Source organism: Condylura cristata, unplaced genomic scaffold (genome assembly GCF_000260355.1).
Source record: "Condylura cristata isolate star-nosed mole 26May11 unplaced genomic scaffold, ConCri1.0 scaffold00017, whole genome shotgun sequence".
Classification (NCBI taxonomy): Eukaryota; Metazoa; Chordata; class Mammalia; order Eulipotyphla; family Talpidae; genus Condylura; species Condylura cristata.
This window is the reverse complement of record NW_004567118.1, coordinates 7,256,833-7,268,981: the sequence shown is the minus strand read 5'-3', so window position 1 is coordinate 7,268,981 and position 12,149 is coordinate 7,256,833.

Below are 12,149 nucleotides of genomic sequence, written 5' to 3'. Positions count from 1 at the left end.
TGATTGCCCGGGTAGCCAGGCCTGTCACAGGGCTGGCTGGTGGCAGGTCTCAGGTGTCCTGTCGAGTGACTGGCTTCCGAGGACCGTAAGAAAGCGCCTCACCCACAGTCGCGGCTGCAGGACTGTGGGGGCTGAAAAGGAGAGAGGAAACGATCAACTTTTTCTCTAGATACCTCTGAGTTTTTTAAACCCTTATAAAGAATATGTAGTACAATGGCTTATAATTAAAAGGAAAATCCAGTAAAGTTGATTTTAAAAGAAAGAAAAGGTTTTCATTACCTGGGGGAGAGAAGAAAAAAGCAGAAGCTTCACGCGTGACTAGATTGGTGTGTGGGGAAGCAGCGGTAACCTCCTGAGGTAGAGGTTGGGGAGGGGCGTGCTGCGGAGCGGGGTGCTGGTGGCTGTTGACTCTAGAATCGCTATAGGAGGAATCTGTGTAGACGGGGCGAGAGGGACGCGGAGCATTCTGGAATTGATCTGGGGAGGTTAGTGGGGATCATGGCTAATGGGGGTGCTAGGGGACCAAGGACCACGCTCTGACAACCCTACAGAGACGTCACCCCCATTGTCCAGTCCTCAGCTCAGCCTCTTTTAGGAAAGTCCCCTCCCTTTTCCCAGCAGTAAAATAGGGAGTGACACACAAGTCGCCAAGAGTCCCTCGGTCACTTCAGTGGACGCTGAGGCCTGGGCCCGGGGACCTTGCGTGGGGCGCGCAGCCGCATCCCCAGCACCCCTTCCGGCCTCGGACCCGCCGCCTTCGCCTTCGGCCAACAGAGGGCGCTGCGGCGCCGCCGCACCTGCCGCGCCGGGAGCCCGCAGAGCTGCCGTCGCTGAGGCCCCGGGCGTGCTCCCTGCATCCACTTTCTCCCTGTCCCCGTTTCCCTCTCTTTAGTCATGCCACAGTGTCCACAGGGTTCGGGTGTCCACGTCTCTGGGCCCGCACCGGCGGCCAGGCTGACTCCGGAGCCTGAGGGCCCTGCCTCAGCCCCGCCCCTCCCTGGAGACCGCCCTCCTGCAGCCCAGAGCTCCTGCCCGGCCTGGGACATCCGTGGGCAGGGTCAGCCCCACACACAGGCCTCTGACCGCCGCGTCTCGCTTCATCTCATCCCCCAAAAGTTCCTCCTTCCCTATTTCACGGCTCGCTGCTCCACTATCCCAGGCCCGGCAGGCTCCTGGGCTGTGTTGCCTAGGAGGAAGCGCCCATGTCTCTCAGCCTGGGGTTCTGGCCATATGGGTCACTCTCCCTGGAGATGAGGGGGCAAGCAGAGGGGACCCAGACCCCTGCAGAACATAGAGGATTCTACGGCCTTCTGGCCAAGCCTCCAGCAAGGCGGAGGGGAGGGGGCATCCACGGATTCCAGGCGTTAGGCAGGCTCAGACTTGCTATGTGATGAGCGGAATCACTCCCTGGCCTGCCTGTTGCCCAGCTGCTACAGGGAGCCCGTGTTCCCCTGGGGCTCTGTCTCCGGAGGGCCATCACTAGGCTTTGGTCTTGCTCTGTAGTGGGGTCCCGTGTGTGAGTGAGACTTGGCTGCTGGGGCTGCAGGGAAACTCTTTGCAGGGTGAGCATCCAGGAGGGGTCTCAGCATTCACTGCGGGCCCTCGGCGTGACGCACCACCCTCCGGTGCCGCAGGCCAGGGTGCTAAATGGCTGCGTGGGGGAGGGGCCGAGGGCAATGTGGACAAAGACCTGCACGCTAGGTCCTCACCGGTCTCCCCTCCCAGGGGCCCTTGCTTCGGGGGGTTGTTGGGCCCTTTTTCGGCCTTGGCTTTTTTTCGGTTGTTGCTTCCGTTGGGGGCCCGGGCTTTTGCTTGGGGGCCCCGTTGGGGTTTTGGGGTTGGCCGGGGTTGCGTTTTCGGGAGGTCTTGGGCCGGGGTTTGCTTCGTTTTCCCCGGTTTTTTCCGTTCTTGCCCCTTTTTTAGGCTTTTGCCACTTTTTTTTTTTGTTCTTTGTTACTGGCTTCTGATACTGCTCCTCCTTAAAGTTAAAAAACAAAAAACGTTTCAATCATACCTTTTTTTCCTTTCAGTGAGATGCTGCAGAAGTGTGTGTTTCTGGGTCCTGACACTTGCTTACTGTGTGACCTTGGCAAGGAAGCCCCTAAACTTTCAGAGCCTCTCATTAAAGTGGAATAACAGACTCTCTAACAACACAAGGCTGTTGTAAGAGTGGAATGCTGGAGGGGTAATAATCACTGCAATCGCAATACTAAGTCATGGTGGGGAGCTCTTCAGAGTGCACCACTTGAATTAACTCATTTAATATAGACAAAACCTATAGTTTTGTCCCATTAGTCTCCCCATTTTATAGCTAGAGATGTAGCCCTTGCTCTCAAGGAACTTCCAGTTAAATGGGCAGACAGAGAAGTGAGCAAGAGCCATCAGGGCGGGTTATGTACTGTTTCATAAGGGAGAATTCAGGTCATGAATATTCAAGCTTGGACTGGGTCCTTGTAGCCCCACAGGGTGCCCAGGCTACAGGCTGAGAATCTGAAGCCCTGCGAGGCTGCAACCTGGGCCAGAGGTGCAGAACAGAAAGGGTGGAAGTAGCATTCTCCAATTCCGGTGCATATTCCTCCCTGGCACCCACCAGATAAAGAGAAAGCCTGATGTAGACCAGAGTATCCAGCATGTAATTGCGGCAGGAGCCACTGATTATGTCTTGGCTTCAGGTCTTTCCTGCAGCCCAGCCAGGCCTGGAAAGCAGTGACACAAGGCTCATGCCCTCCTCCGATCCCTTTCTTAAAAAGGGAGGACTGTAGCCCTGACCCCATTCAGGGCCAACCTCGTCTTCCCCAGCTACTCTGCTCCCAGCTTGCAGAGTGAGGAGTCATTGTTCAGACCAGTGCAGGAGGTGACCTTGGAGGCAGGACTTGGAGGGTGGTTAGGGATGTGCTGGGTGGACAGGAGCCCCTCCAGGAAGGGAGAACAGCACACGAAGGGCCAGGCCATGCAAGTGTTTTTGGTGGAAGAAGTTGGGGAGATATTCTTGGTGGTCAGCAGGGTGAATGAAATCAGAAGGCAAGGCTACCCAAGGAAGATGTTTTGAGGGACTACTAAGGGGAGGGGACCTGGGAGGAGGCAGAAAATACAAGTTGGGGCTACACTGCTTTGGAGGCAAAGCTCTGACGAAGGAACTGCCCCCTCACTATGGTTTCCCATAGTGGTAACCCTCTGTGGTAAAGCCACCAAAAATAGCCACGCAGTGGCCCGCACTGCCGACCCCCAACAGGGCAGGCCCCTGCCAGTCCTGTCCATCTGGGGGGCAAGGTGGACTGTGCTGCTTGGAGGACTCCCTGGCAGTCGCCCTGGAACAGGCTCATGGACAGGCCCCTTGAAGCTGCTGTGGTGCTGCTGCGCTCACCCGTGTGTGTAGAACGCCCTGCACATGTGTGCAAGAGTGCACATGTGTGAATTTTTGAGTGTTGTGAAGATACAGAACCATGCACATTTGGGCAGCTGCAGGTGGGTGTGTATGCTCTGTATATATCCCAGAGGGACATGGGCGGGGATGGAGCCCAGGTCTCTGCATTTGTGTGGATGAAAGACAGTACACTCTTGGGCACATTCATAAGTGCAGGTGAGTGTAGGGGTCGAATTCTGTATGGGGGGGTTGGGTGAGAGGAAGAGGGAGAGAGAGAAGGGGGAGGTCCCTTAGGAAGCATCTGGGTCAAGGCGGGATGGAGACCAGTGGCCCCTTAGAAAAGGCCCAGCTTCTGCGAAATCAGAATTCCAGGGTTGCTTAGAAATAGCCAACCAGGACGCTCAATGCAAATCAGATGGAAGTGATATGCAAATGAACAGGTTCTCCTTCCTGGCCCAGCTGGGGCCCCAGAGCCCTCCCAGAGCCCTGGGGACAGGGGCAGTGGAAAGTGGGGTTCTGGAGGTGCTAGGGGCAGAGCTCCTTGTCACCTTAGTCTCTTCCAGCTCAAGGATTAAGCCTCAACTCCCCCCCACCAGGCCCCCTGTCTTCCAGGTGCTCCCTAGCCTAAGTCCCAGCTGTGGGCGCGGTGGCGTGTGAGGAAAATGAGAGGGGCCAGGGGAGCAGGTTGGGCACCCCCAGACCCTCCGAGGAGAATGGATGTCACAGTGACAGCTGGCCCAGCCTCACTCGCTGCTCAGGCGCAGTTGTCGGGCGCCAGCGCGAGGGATCACGGGCAGACAGAAGGCCTGGAGGTGGGTGTATGGCCCCTGGGGCTTTCCCTGGCACTCAGAGCACAGGCCGACGGAGCTGGGGAAGCCTCACACAGTCCCCTGGCCCCTCCCTGTGTGCAGGCCCCCGAGGCCCAGAGCACTGGGCCTGGCCCCCCACTCTGCTGGCGGGGCCTGGGGAGGGTTCACATCTGACTCCTGCCCCACACTGCGAGCTCACGCCCACGCTCAGCCCGCTGCTGACGCTCTGCAGCCTCTGCGTGGAGGACGAGCCCTGAGGCCCGTCCCGAGGTGTCCAGGCCGGCGGTCTCCACCCGCTCACGAGGCCAGGGACAGGGGGATGCTGGCTTCCCTCACCCTGATAGCCCCCCAATTCACGAACTCACTGCTGGGCACGCTGCCATCTCTGCTTCCCGATCCTGTTTCAGGTTCACACGCAGCTGGGGGTCCAGCTGCCTCCAGGGTGGGGGTGTTGGTGTTTGTCTGACGCCTGGGTCATTTCTCCATAAGACAGACAAGGCCCTGAGACAGAGGCTGTGTCTCCCTCCTCCCTTGTGGCCCCTATCAGATTTGCAGCTCCTGAGGGCAGAGGCTGTCCTGAGCTCAGAAACCCGTCAGACTGACTGCCAGCTGCTCATGGGCCAACACTGGCTCTGGGCAGATACCTTGTCCCATCGCTAAGTCAAAGGTCAGAGGTCAAGCCTCACAGGTGCTCAGGACGGGAAACCCACCCTGACCAGAGCCCTGCCACCGGCTGCCACGGAGGCATGTCCCCAGGCTGCCTTTGTCCCTGCTCCTCCCAGCCAGATGGGGCCTGGAAAGCAGTGACACAGGAGCTGCCCAGAGATTCCCAGCCCTTCCTTCCAGGAAGTCCTTCTTGGTATCAGACTCAAATCTCTCATGCTGTAGCCTTTCCTTTTAGTGGGACTCATGCAGGAGATTGCCCCAGTTTTCTAAGAGGTATTATCCCTGTTGAAATAAAAAAAAAAAAAAATGTGGGCCAGAAGGGAGAGTCGTGACCTTCCAGGTCCACCTATACATGGGAAACTGGCCCGCAGAACAGGAGGACTTGCTCAACGGCCCAGAGGAGTTGAGAGTGGAGGCTGGGGTCATGCCCCTAGTTCTCCGACACCCTCCTTGTTCTGGCCCCTGGGTCTCAGCCCACTGCCAGTCCTGCTCTCAGGCCCCCTGGCCTCTGCCCAGTGCCCATCTAGCCCTATTCAGCAGTCACCCCTGACGTCAAGCTGAGTGCTGGGCCGTGGGCAACAGGGGCTGAGCCCCAGCTGAGCCCTCTGGGGGCTGATTCCCCTTGCCTGTCCACCCCCCAGAAGGTGCTTCTGGGACAAAGCAGGTGGCCCTGCTACCCGGGGCAGCGGCTCAGTTCAGGAAATGGCTGGTGTCCGGTGAGCATTTCAGACGGCACGACTGGGCCCCTCTGTCCCCAGCCCCTCGGGAGGTGTGGGAAGAGCCAGGCCAGACCACGGCCCCAGCACCGCTGGAAGCACACCCCTCGAGCTCCCTGCTGTAACTCCAGGCATCTCAACAAGAAGGGGAGATGGAGGCTGCCCTTGGGGGGCCATGTCTAAAGCAAAGGCCATCCCACTTCAGCTACCCACACGCATCTCGCCCACTGTGGCTTGTTTATTGTCTGTCTTCTCCCACCAGGCTGGGATCTCCGTGAGGCCTCCACCTGGCGGGTCCCTGCTGTCTGTTGCACCTGGCGCCAGGCCCGGCCCCCACGGATGCCCGGGAGCAGGAGTTGCAGGGAGAGGCACAGTGCAGGCCCCAGGGAGAACCCAGTCCCGCTGCAGGTTCGCGCTGTCACCAGGAGCTACCAGCGGTCTCCTAAACGCGGACTGGGCCCCTGCCGGTGTCCCCCGTCCCTCTTCCAGTCTCTTCTCACCGCAGCCAGTGGGCCCCTTTCCACACCCCACTAGCGCAGTCCTGCTGGACCTCAAACCCTTCGGGCAAGGTGCTGCCCTGTGGGCCTTCCCTCCCCCTGCTGCCATGGCCCGGGGTCCAGAGCACCGCCGGCCCTCTTGGGCCTTCCGTCACTTGTCACATCGGAGCGAGCTCCTCTGCTAGCTGTGTGGCCTTCAGCGTCCGCCTCACCACTGGAGCGTGAGTTCAAGGCGCCGCAGACTGTCTTCCTGCAGGTGCTGCGCCAGCGTTATTGTCACATGGCTCCCATGTCCGGGAGCACTGCTGGACGGTGGCTGTGAGCCCCACGGGCCTAGGGCCTTTGTGGGTTTACCCCGAGGCCTCCCACGGAGCTGCTGTGCACGCTGCAGCTCACAGTCAGGGAAGCAGAGTCGGAGCTTGTCCGGGGACCCGCCAGGGACAGGCAGGGACCACGACAGCCGCCAGCCTCCCCCGCCATGCAGCGCTGCCCGGGCAGCAAGGCCCCCTCGGGGCCCACCGGCACGGGACCTTCCTCCAGACCCAGCCACCGCCCTGTCTCCTGCGCCTCACTTCCTAGGCCCATTTCCTGTTTCTCTGCTTAGTCGAGTCAGAGCAGAAGGGGGCAGTCAGCTCTGCGATAGCAGAAGCACAGCAGGGACCAGCCCGAGAGTGGGAACAAGGTCAGACAACAGGAAGAACTTCCAGGGCCCTTGGAGACAAGCAGGGTCTGTGCCCAGAGTGAACAATGCGGCAGCTCCAGGGAGTGAGGAGTCTGCTCTCTGCTGAGCGCACAACTGGCAGCTAGAGGGGCAGCCGCAGCCAGCGGCCTGGGGGCTGGGCCCTGCCGGGAGGGAAGGGGTTAAGCCCAGGGGCCAGCCGCTTGCTCCGCGGTGGGCTTTGGCTCAGCTGCGAGGCTTTGTTTGTGAGGTGTCCCCTCTTCGCCCTTCTCCCAGGGCTGCTGGCAGGCCCACTGTCCCACCGCCGGCGGCCAGCTGTGCAGCTGTCTGGGACTGTGTCTGGGGCAGTGGGGCGTGAGAACATCTGGGGCGGGGTGTGGAGGGGCCAGAGTGGGGCAGGGCCTGGTTGCATGGGCGAGGACCTCGGGAGCTCCCGCAGCCTGGGGCTGCAGTCGGCCTCTCTGGCTGAGGCCCTGGGCTCCCAGGGAGGTGGGTGCTTTTCCATGGGGTGCGAAGGCACGAAGAGCGGCTGGCACATAGAGGCGTGTGACGGTGGCCCTGGTTTCAAGATGGTGAGAATTAGGGGCCCGGGCTGCTTCCAGACTGAATGTGTGTGTGAGGGTGTGACAATAGGTGAAACACTGCCTGTTCTTTCTCTCTCCTCTGCTGGGCGTGATATCCGGGCTGCGCCCTCCACCACCAACCTCCGTGGACTCCCAGACTAGGTCAGGACCCCAGTTCTTTGCTCTTACAATGCCCCCTTCTTTCCCTCTAGCTCACATGCCAGAGGTAACTGACTCTGCCGGTGTCTTTCCCTGACTCGTCTCTCCGGTCCTGGAGGTCACGTCACTGCTGCTTCCATGTTGTGTTCCCAAGGCGAAACTCCGTATCTGACTCGTCGTGGGAGCTCATTCAGAGAGGGAGACAGGATGCTCTGGAGGTGTCCATGACAAGATATCATCGCGTCTGTCCCCTGCTCACAGAAGTTCTTTCACAGCTCCCCATCCCTCTTTGCTCCCCCTTGTCTTCTTTCTAGTCTGATCCCTTGGTCTAAACCCTGCAGTCAACAGTCACATTGTTCCCCAGAGTCACTTCCGCCAAGCTGTCCCTTAGCCACAACAGCCCATGCCCCCTCCCATCTCCCACCTTGTTCGCCTTCCACCAGGCCCACTCAACACATCCTCCCTCTGCCCAGATCTCCAGCACGCTCCAAGGGAGCCAAAGTGACCCCTTTAAGAGAGTTTGGCCTCCCTGTTGAAGATGGGGAGCCAGAGCGTCGGGCCACGGCCTCACCAGCATGCACACTGCCCGTGAGCTGTGCTCACCTAACAGCGCTTTGCCGAGTGGATGTTGAAGAAGGAAGCCCTCCCCGGGTACCCCTAGGCTGGTTGTCTTCCTGCAGGTGGCAGAAGTCTGTGGAAGGAGAGGTCGTGATGTCGCAAACACCATGGGCCGATGGAGTGGCAGAGGCGTCTGAAGGCACCCCCCTGTCAGTCATGCCTCAGACTCCCACCCCTCAAGCGGGCACAGAACCTGCGGCTTGCTTCCAGCAAAGTCCCCTATGACCGGGGTGGGGGGGGTGGTACAGTGGAATTAAGATTCCAAGTCAGTTGGTTGTGAATTACCGTAAGAGAAAGTACCAGGGTGGGCCTGGCTCAATCAGGTGAAAGCCCTTGAATGGAGCTGCGGCCCTCCCTGAGGTCAGAGCAACCTCTTGCTGAGCTGGAAGAAGTAAGACTGCTCCGTGACCGGGGCCAGCAGGAACATAGGAACCTCAGTCCCATTGCCCAGGAACTGAATTCTGCTGATGCCTGTGTGGGCTTGGAAAGGGCCCTGCTCTCAGGAAGGAATGCAGCCCACCACCCGGACTGCAGCCCGTGAGGGCCTGAGCACAGGGCCAGCTCTGTCCGGTGGAAACAGAGATCGTAAGGCATTTTGTTGGAAGCTGCAAGTTTGCTGTAATTTGTTACTCAGAAATGGAAGCAGCTGGGCTTAAGTACAACCAGCCTCAGGGAGTAATGCAGGGGGGTGGGGGGGTGTCACAGGTGTGAGAGGACCCCAGCGGCCAGGAGACTGAGTCCGCCAGCCCAATGCTGCAGGTCTGCCCCGCCCCAACCCCCACCACGCTCACCTTCAGGCCTGGCCTGGCTGAGTCAGCCAGTCCTAGGTGGAGTCCAGCTGGCCTTGTGGTGACTTGGGGGTACATGGTTTGGAGTCCTACTTTCTGGGTCCCCTTGAATTCAGATCAAAGTTGGGACAAAGCTAGTCATATCCCAAACACCCCCCTTAGCCCTAATACCAACTATAAGCCTCCAAATTACCATCGAGGCAGGTGGGACAGATCCTCGCCTCACCACTCACGAAGGCGCCCTGGCGCCCGCCTGTGGCCCACACAGCTCCAGAGACAGCTGCTGCCCCCTGGGCTCTTCTCCTGTTGTGGGACCAGGCAGGCTGTGGGGGAAGAGTTCACAGCTTCATGGAGGCTGGCAGCTGTGGCTCCAGATGTGGGGGAGCCCAGAGCCTGCGGATAGTGTTACACCCAAGTGGCTGGTCTGCTTTCCCAGGAGGTATGAGGATGTGCAGGGTGTCTGGGATTGGAGGATCTGGGGGGGGGGGCAACTTCCCGCAGCTCTGCTCCTAGTCTCCCTCATTCCCTTGGAATGAGCTAAAAGCAGGGCTTGCTAAGTGGACCTGGTCTCCAACATGGGCGCCAACTACCACCTGCTTTGGGGCTTTTTTGCCCCAGAATGACCCAGACATCTCAAGACCTGCCGGAAGCGTCCAGCCAGAGCAGCTGGCGAGAGGAAGCTGACCCTCTGCAAGCCCTTTCTTTTGTCCACAGTGAATACACCAGGATTTGGTTTCTCCAATGACACCCCCACCCCCAGGTCTGGGCCAGGGGCTTCCATCCATCCTGTCTCAGGCTGGGCCTCTCCAGGATGCAGACAAAGGAAGCATCTCAGATTCCCTTGTCGGGGCGCCTGCCCTTTGATCTGCCCCCTCCTCCTGCCCAGGGGTACTGGGGTGCTCTGGGGAAAGCTCTATGCAAGGGACAGGCGCCCAGAGATAAGATCTAGAATGGGAGTAAGTCCAGGGCACAAGGGATATTTACAGGGGTGCCGACAGCCCTCTCCCCCACCCTCCACTCCCCCTGCCTGTGTGCCCAGGCCTTTACACATGCCTGCACTTTCACCCCTCTGGCCCTGGACTGAGATTCTCAGACCGCAGACTGCCAGGCCTGCCACCTGTCCCGCAGCTCTGAGGGGCAAGATGCCCATTTCATGGCGCAGAGCCCCCACGGAGCCTGGCCCTCCTGCTGCTGTAAGAGAATCAACTGGGGGTTCAGAGGCCCAGCCCCAGTGACTCCATTCACCAAAGAGGTGGGGGACCCACACAGCTGCGCACTCAGCAAGTCTCCATTTTGGCGCTTGAGGCCCACCCACCCTCCACTCCCGGAGTCTTCAGAAATAACCAGGCATCTCCAGGGCGCGGCCCCCAGCCCCGGCCCTCGAGACCCTGCTACACCCCGGGAGGGAGGCCTGGGCTCCCACGAGACCTGCAGGGCCGAACATCACAGTGCAGGAGCTCCCCCCAGGGCCCAGGGACACCCGCGGCTGCCCTCCCCACCTGTCCCTCCCGGGGTCTGCCAGTCTCAGGCAGTCAAGGCCCGGGCCCCATGCAGCCCTCGCCTCTTCTTCATCTCTCTGCCAAGTTCTCAGGGCAGGGCAGGCTGCAGTGTTCAGAGCTGGAGGTCCAGGTTCAGCTCTGGCTGCACCGCACACGGCTGTGCCCTGGGCTGACTCCTGGGCACCTGTGGCCCACCCCTTCCCCACCTGCTCTTCCTCCCTCCAGCCGGGTGAGGCTCTCTCCGCCCCAGGTCACCCTCTACTTCCCACCAAGGTGTCCCCAGACACACCTGCTGGCAGCCCCGGCTCCATCCCCTGCGTGTCCCCTCCGCCCAGCCTCACCTGTCCTCATCCTGACAGCGCCACCCTAGACGCCCCAGGGAGACGTGGCCAGAACTGTAAGAGACTTTAAAATCCTCCTCGTTCCGGGAACGGCGTGACGGACAGTCACTGCCCTTCTGCCAGTCCAGCCAGACGGCACTGGAGCAGGGGCAGCGGGTGGCAGCGGTGAAGGACCATGGTCCCGAGACACAGGAAACAGTGCCTGGGCCTGACCATTCCCCAGCTTCCCACCTGGGAAGGGTGTTCAGGCCCGGACAGGGGTGACTGAGGCAAAGCCCAGGGCTGCATGTGAGAGACTGGTAAGATCAGAATCTCGAGTTAGCACGAGGGAGATCTGTGCAGAGGGCACCCTCAGATCTGCAAAGGGGACCCCTGAAGTTCAGCAGAGTTCTGCTGGCAGATACAGGGTCCAAATCTCTCCAAGGCTGGAAGGCCTAAGGGATTCGAGAACATCCAAACCTGGAGCAGACTGGGCAGGCTCAGTCCAGGTGACTGAATAGAACACTCAGGAAGGCCTACTTCAGGCGGGAGTAAATAGCCTGAGGCCGGGGCTGCTCTGGACCTGCTTCTGTAGAAGAGCAAGACCAGAGAGCTGAGCGTGCTTGTCAGGAAGTGGCCCAGGCGGCTGGTCTGGCTAGAGAGGAAGACAGCAGCTGGACAGGACCAGGGGCGCTCACAATGGTCATGTTGATTCGGGGGGATTGTGCCGATGGGACATGACTTCACGTTGCATTTTGAGCACCTGGGGTTGGAGGGATGCGTATCTGAGAGAGCGGCGGGACGGGCCACAGACTCGGACCGCAGAGTGAGACGGCCACTGGGCTGGGGCCGTGTGACCCCAGAAGGGACCCCAGGAGCTCTGGCCGCAGGGGTGTGGGCTAAGGGGCTGGTGGGGTGGTAGGTGGGTGTCTTGGCTAAGGGAGGACTATGTTTTGGGGAGATGAGGCCCTCGGAGTGCCGGTACAGGGAAGCCAGCAGGGTAAGGCCTGGGGGGCACTCCACCCCCCAGATCGCGGGGGGGGGGGCTGCTCAGCCTCAGGGAGGGGCTGTTGGGGAGCAGGTGCTACTGTTTGAGGAGGAGGAGTGAACCTCTTTTCCCAGAATACGGAGTTTGGCAGGGCGGCGAGAAGACAGGTTTGAGGGGTGGCGTGGCTCCGAGGTGTTTATAGGATGCGGGAAGTGGGAGAGTGTTTATAGACTGAGGAGCCGGAGTCCTCTGAGAAAGCCCAGGGCACAGGTGGGGCAGCACTTTCCCCAGGGGTTAATTTGATTTACTGTAGGAAAAGTTTTAAACCGACTTCTTAAAAACATTTTTGGGAAAGCAACTCATAATTCCACTTCTCAACTTGCTCACGGATTCAGTTTTCTTCTGAGGCAGTCACTTTTTCCTTGCGGGGAAGCCGAGCTCGGAGGGCCTGTCCCGGGACCAAGGCCTGCTTCCCTGCCCAGA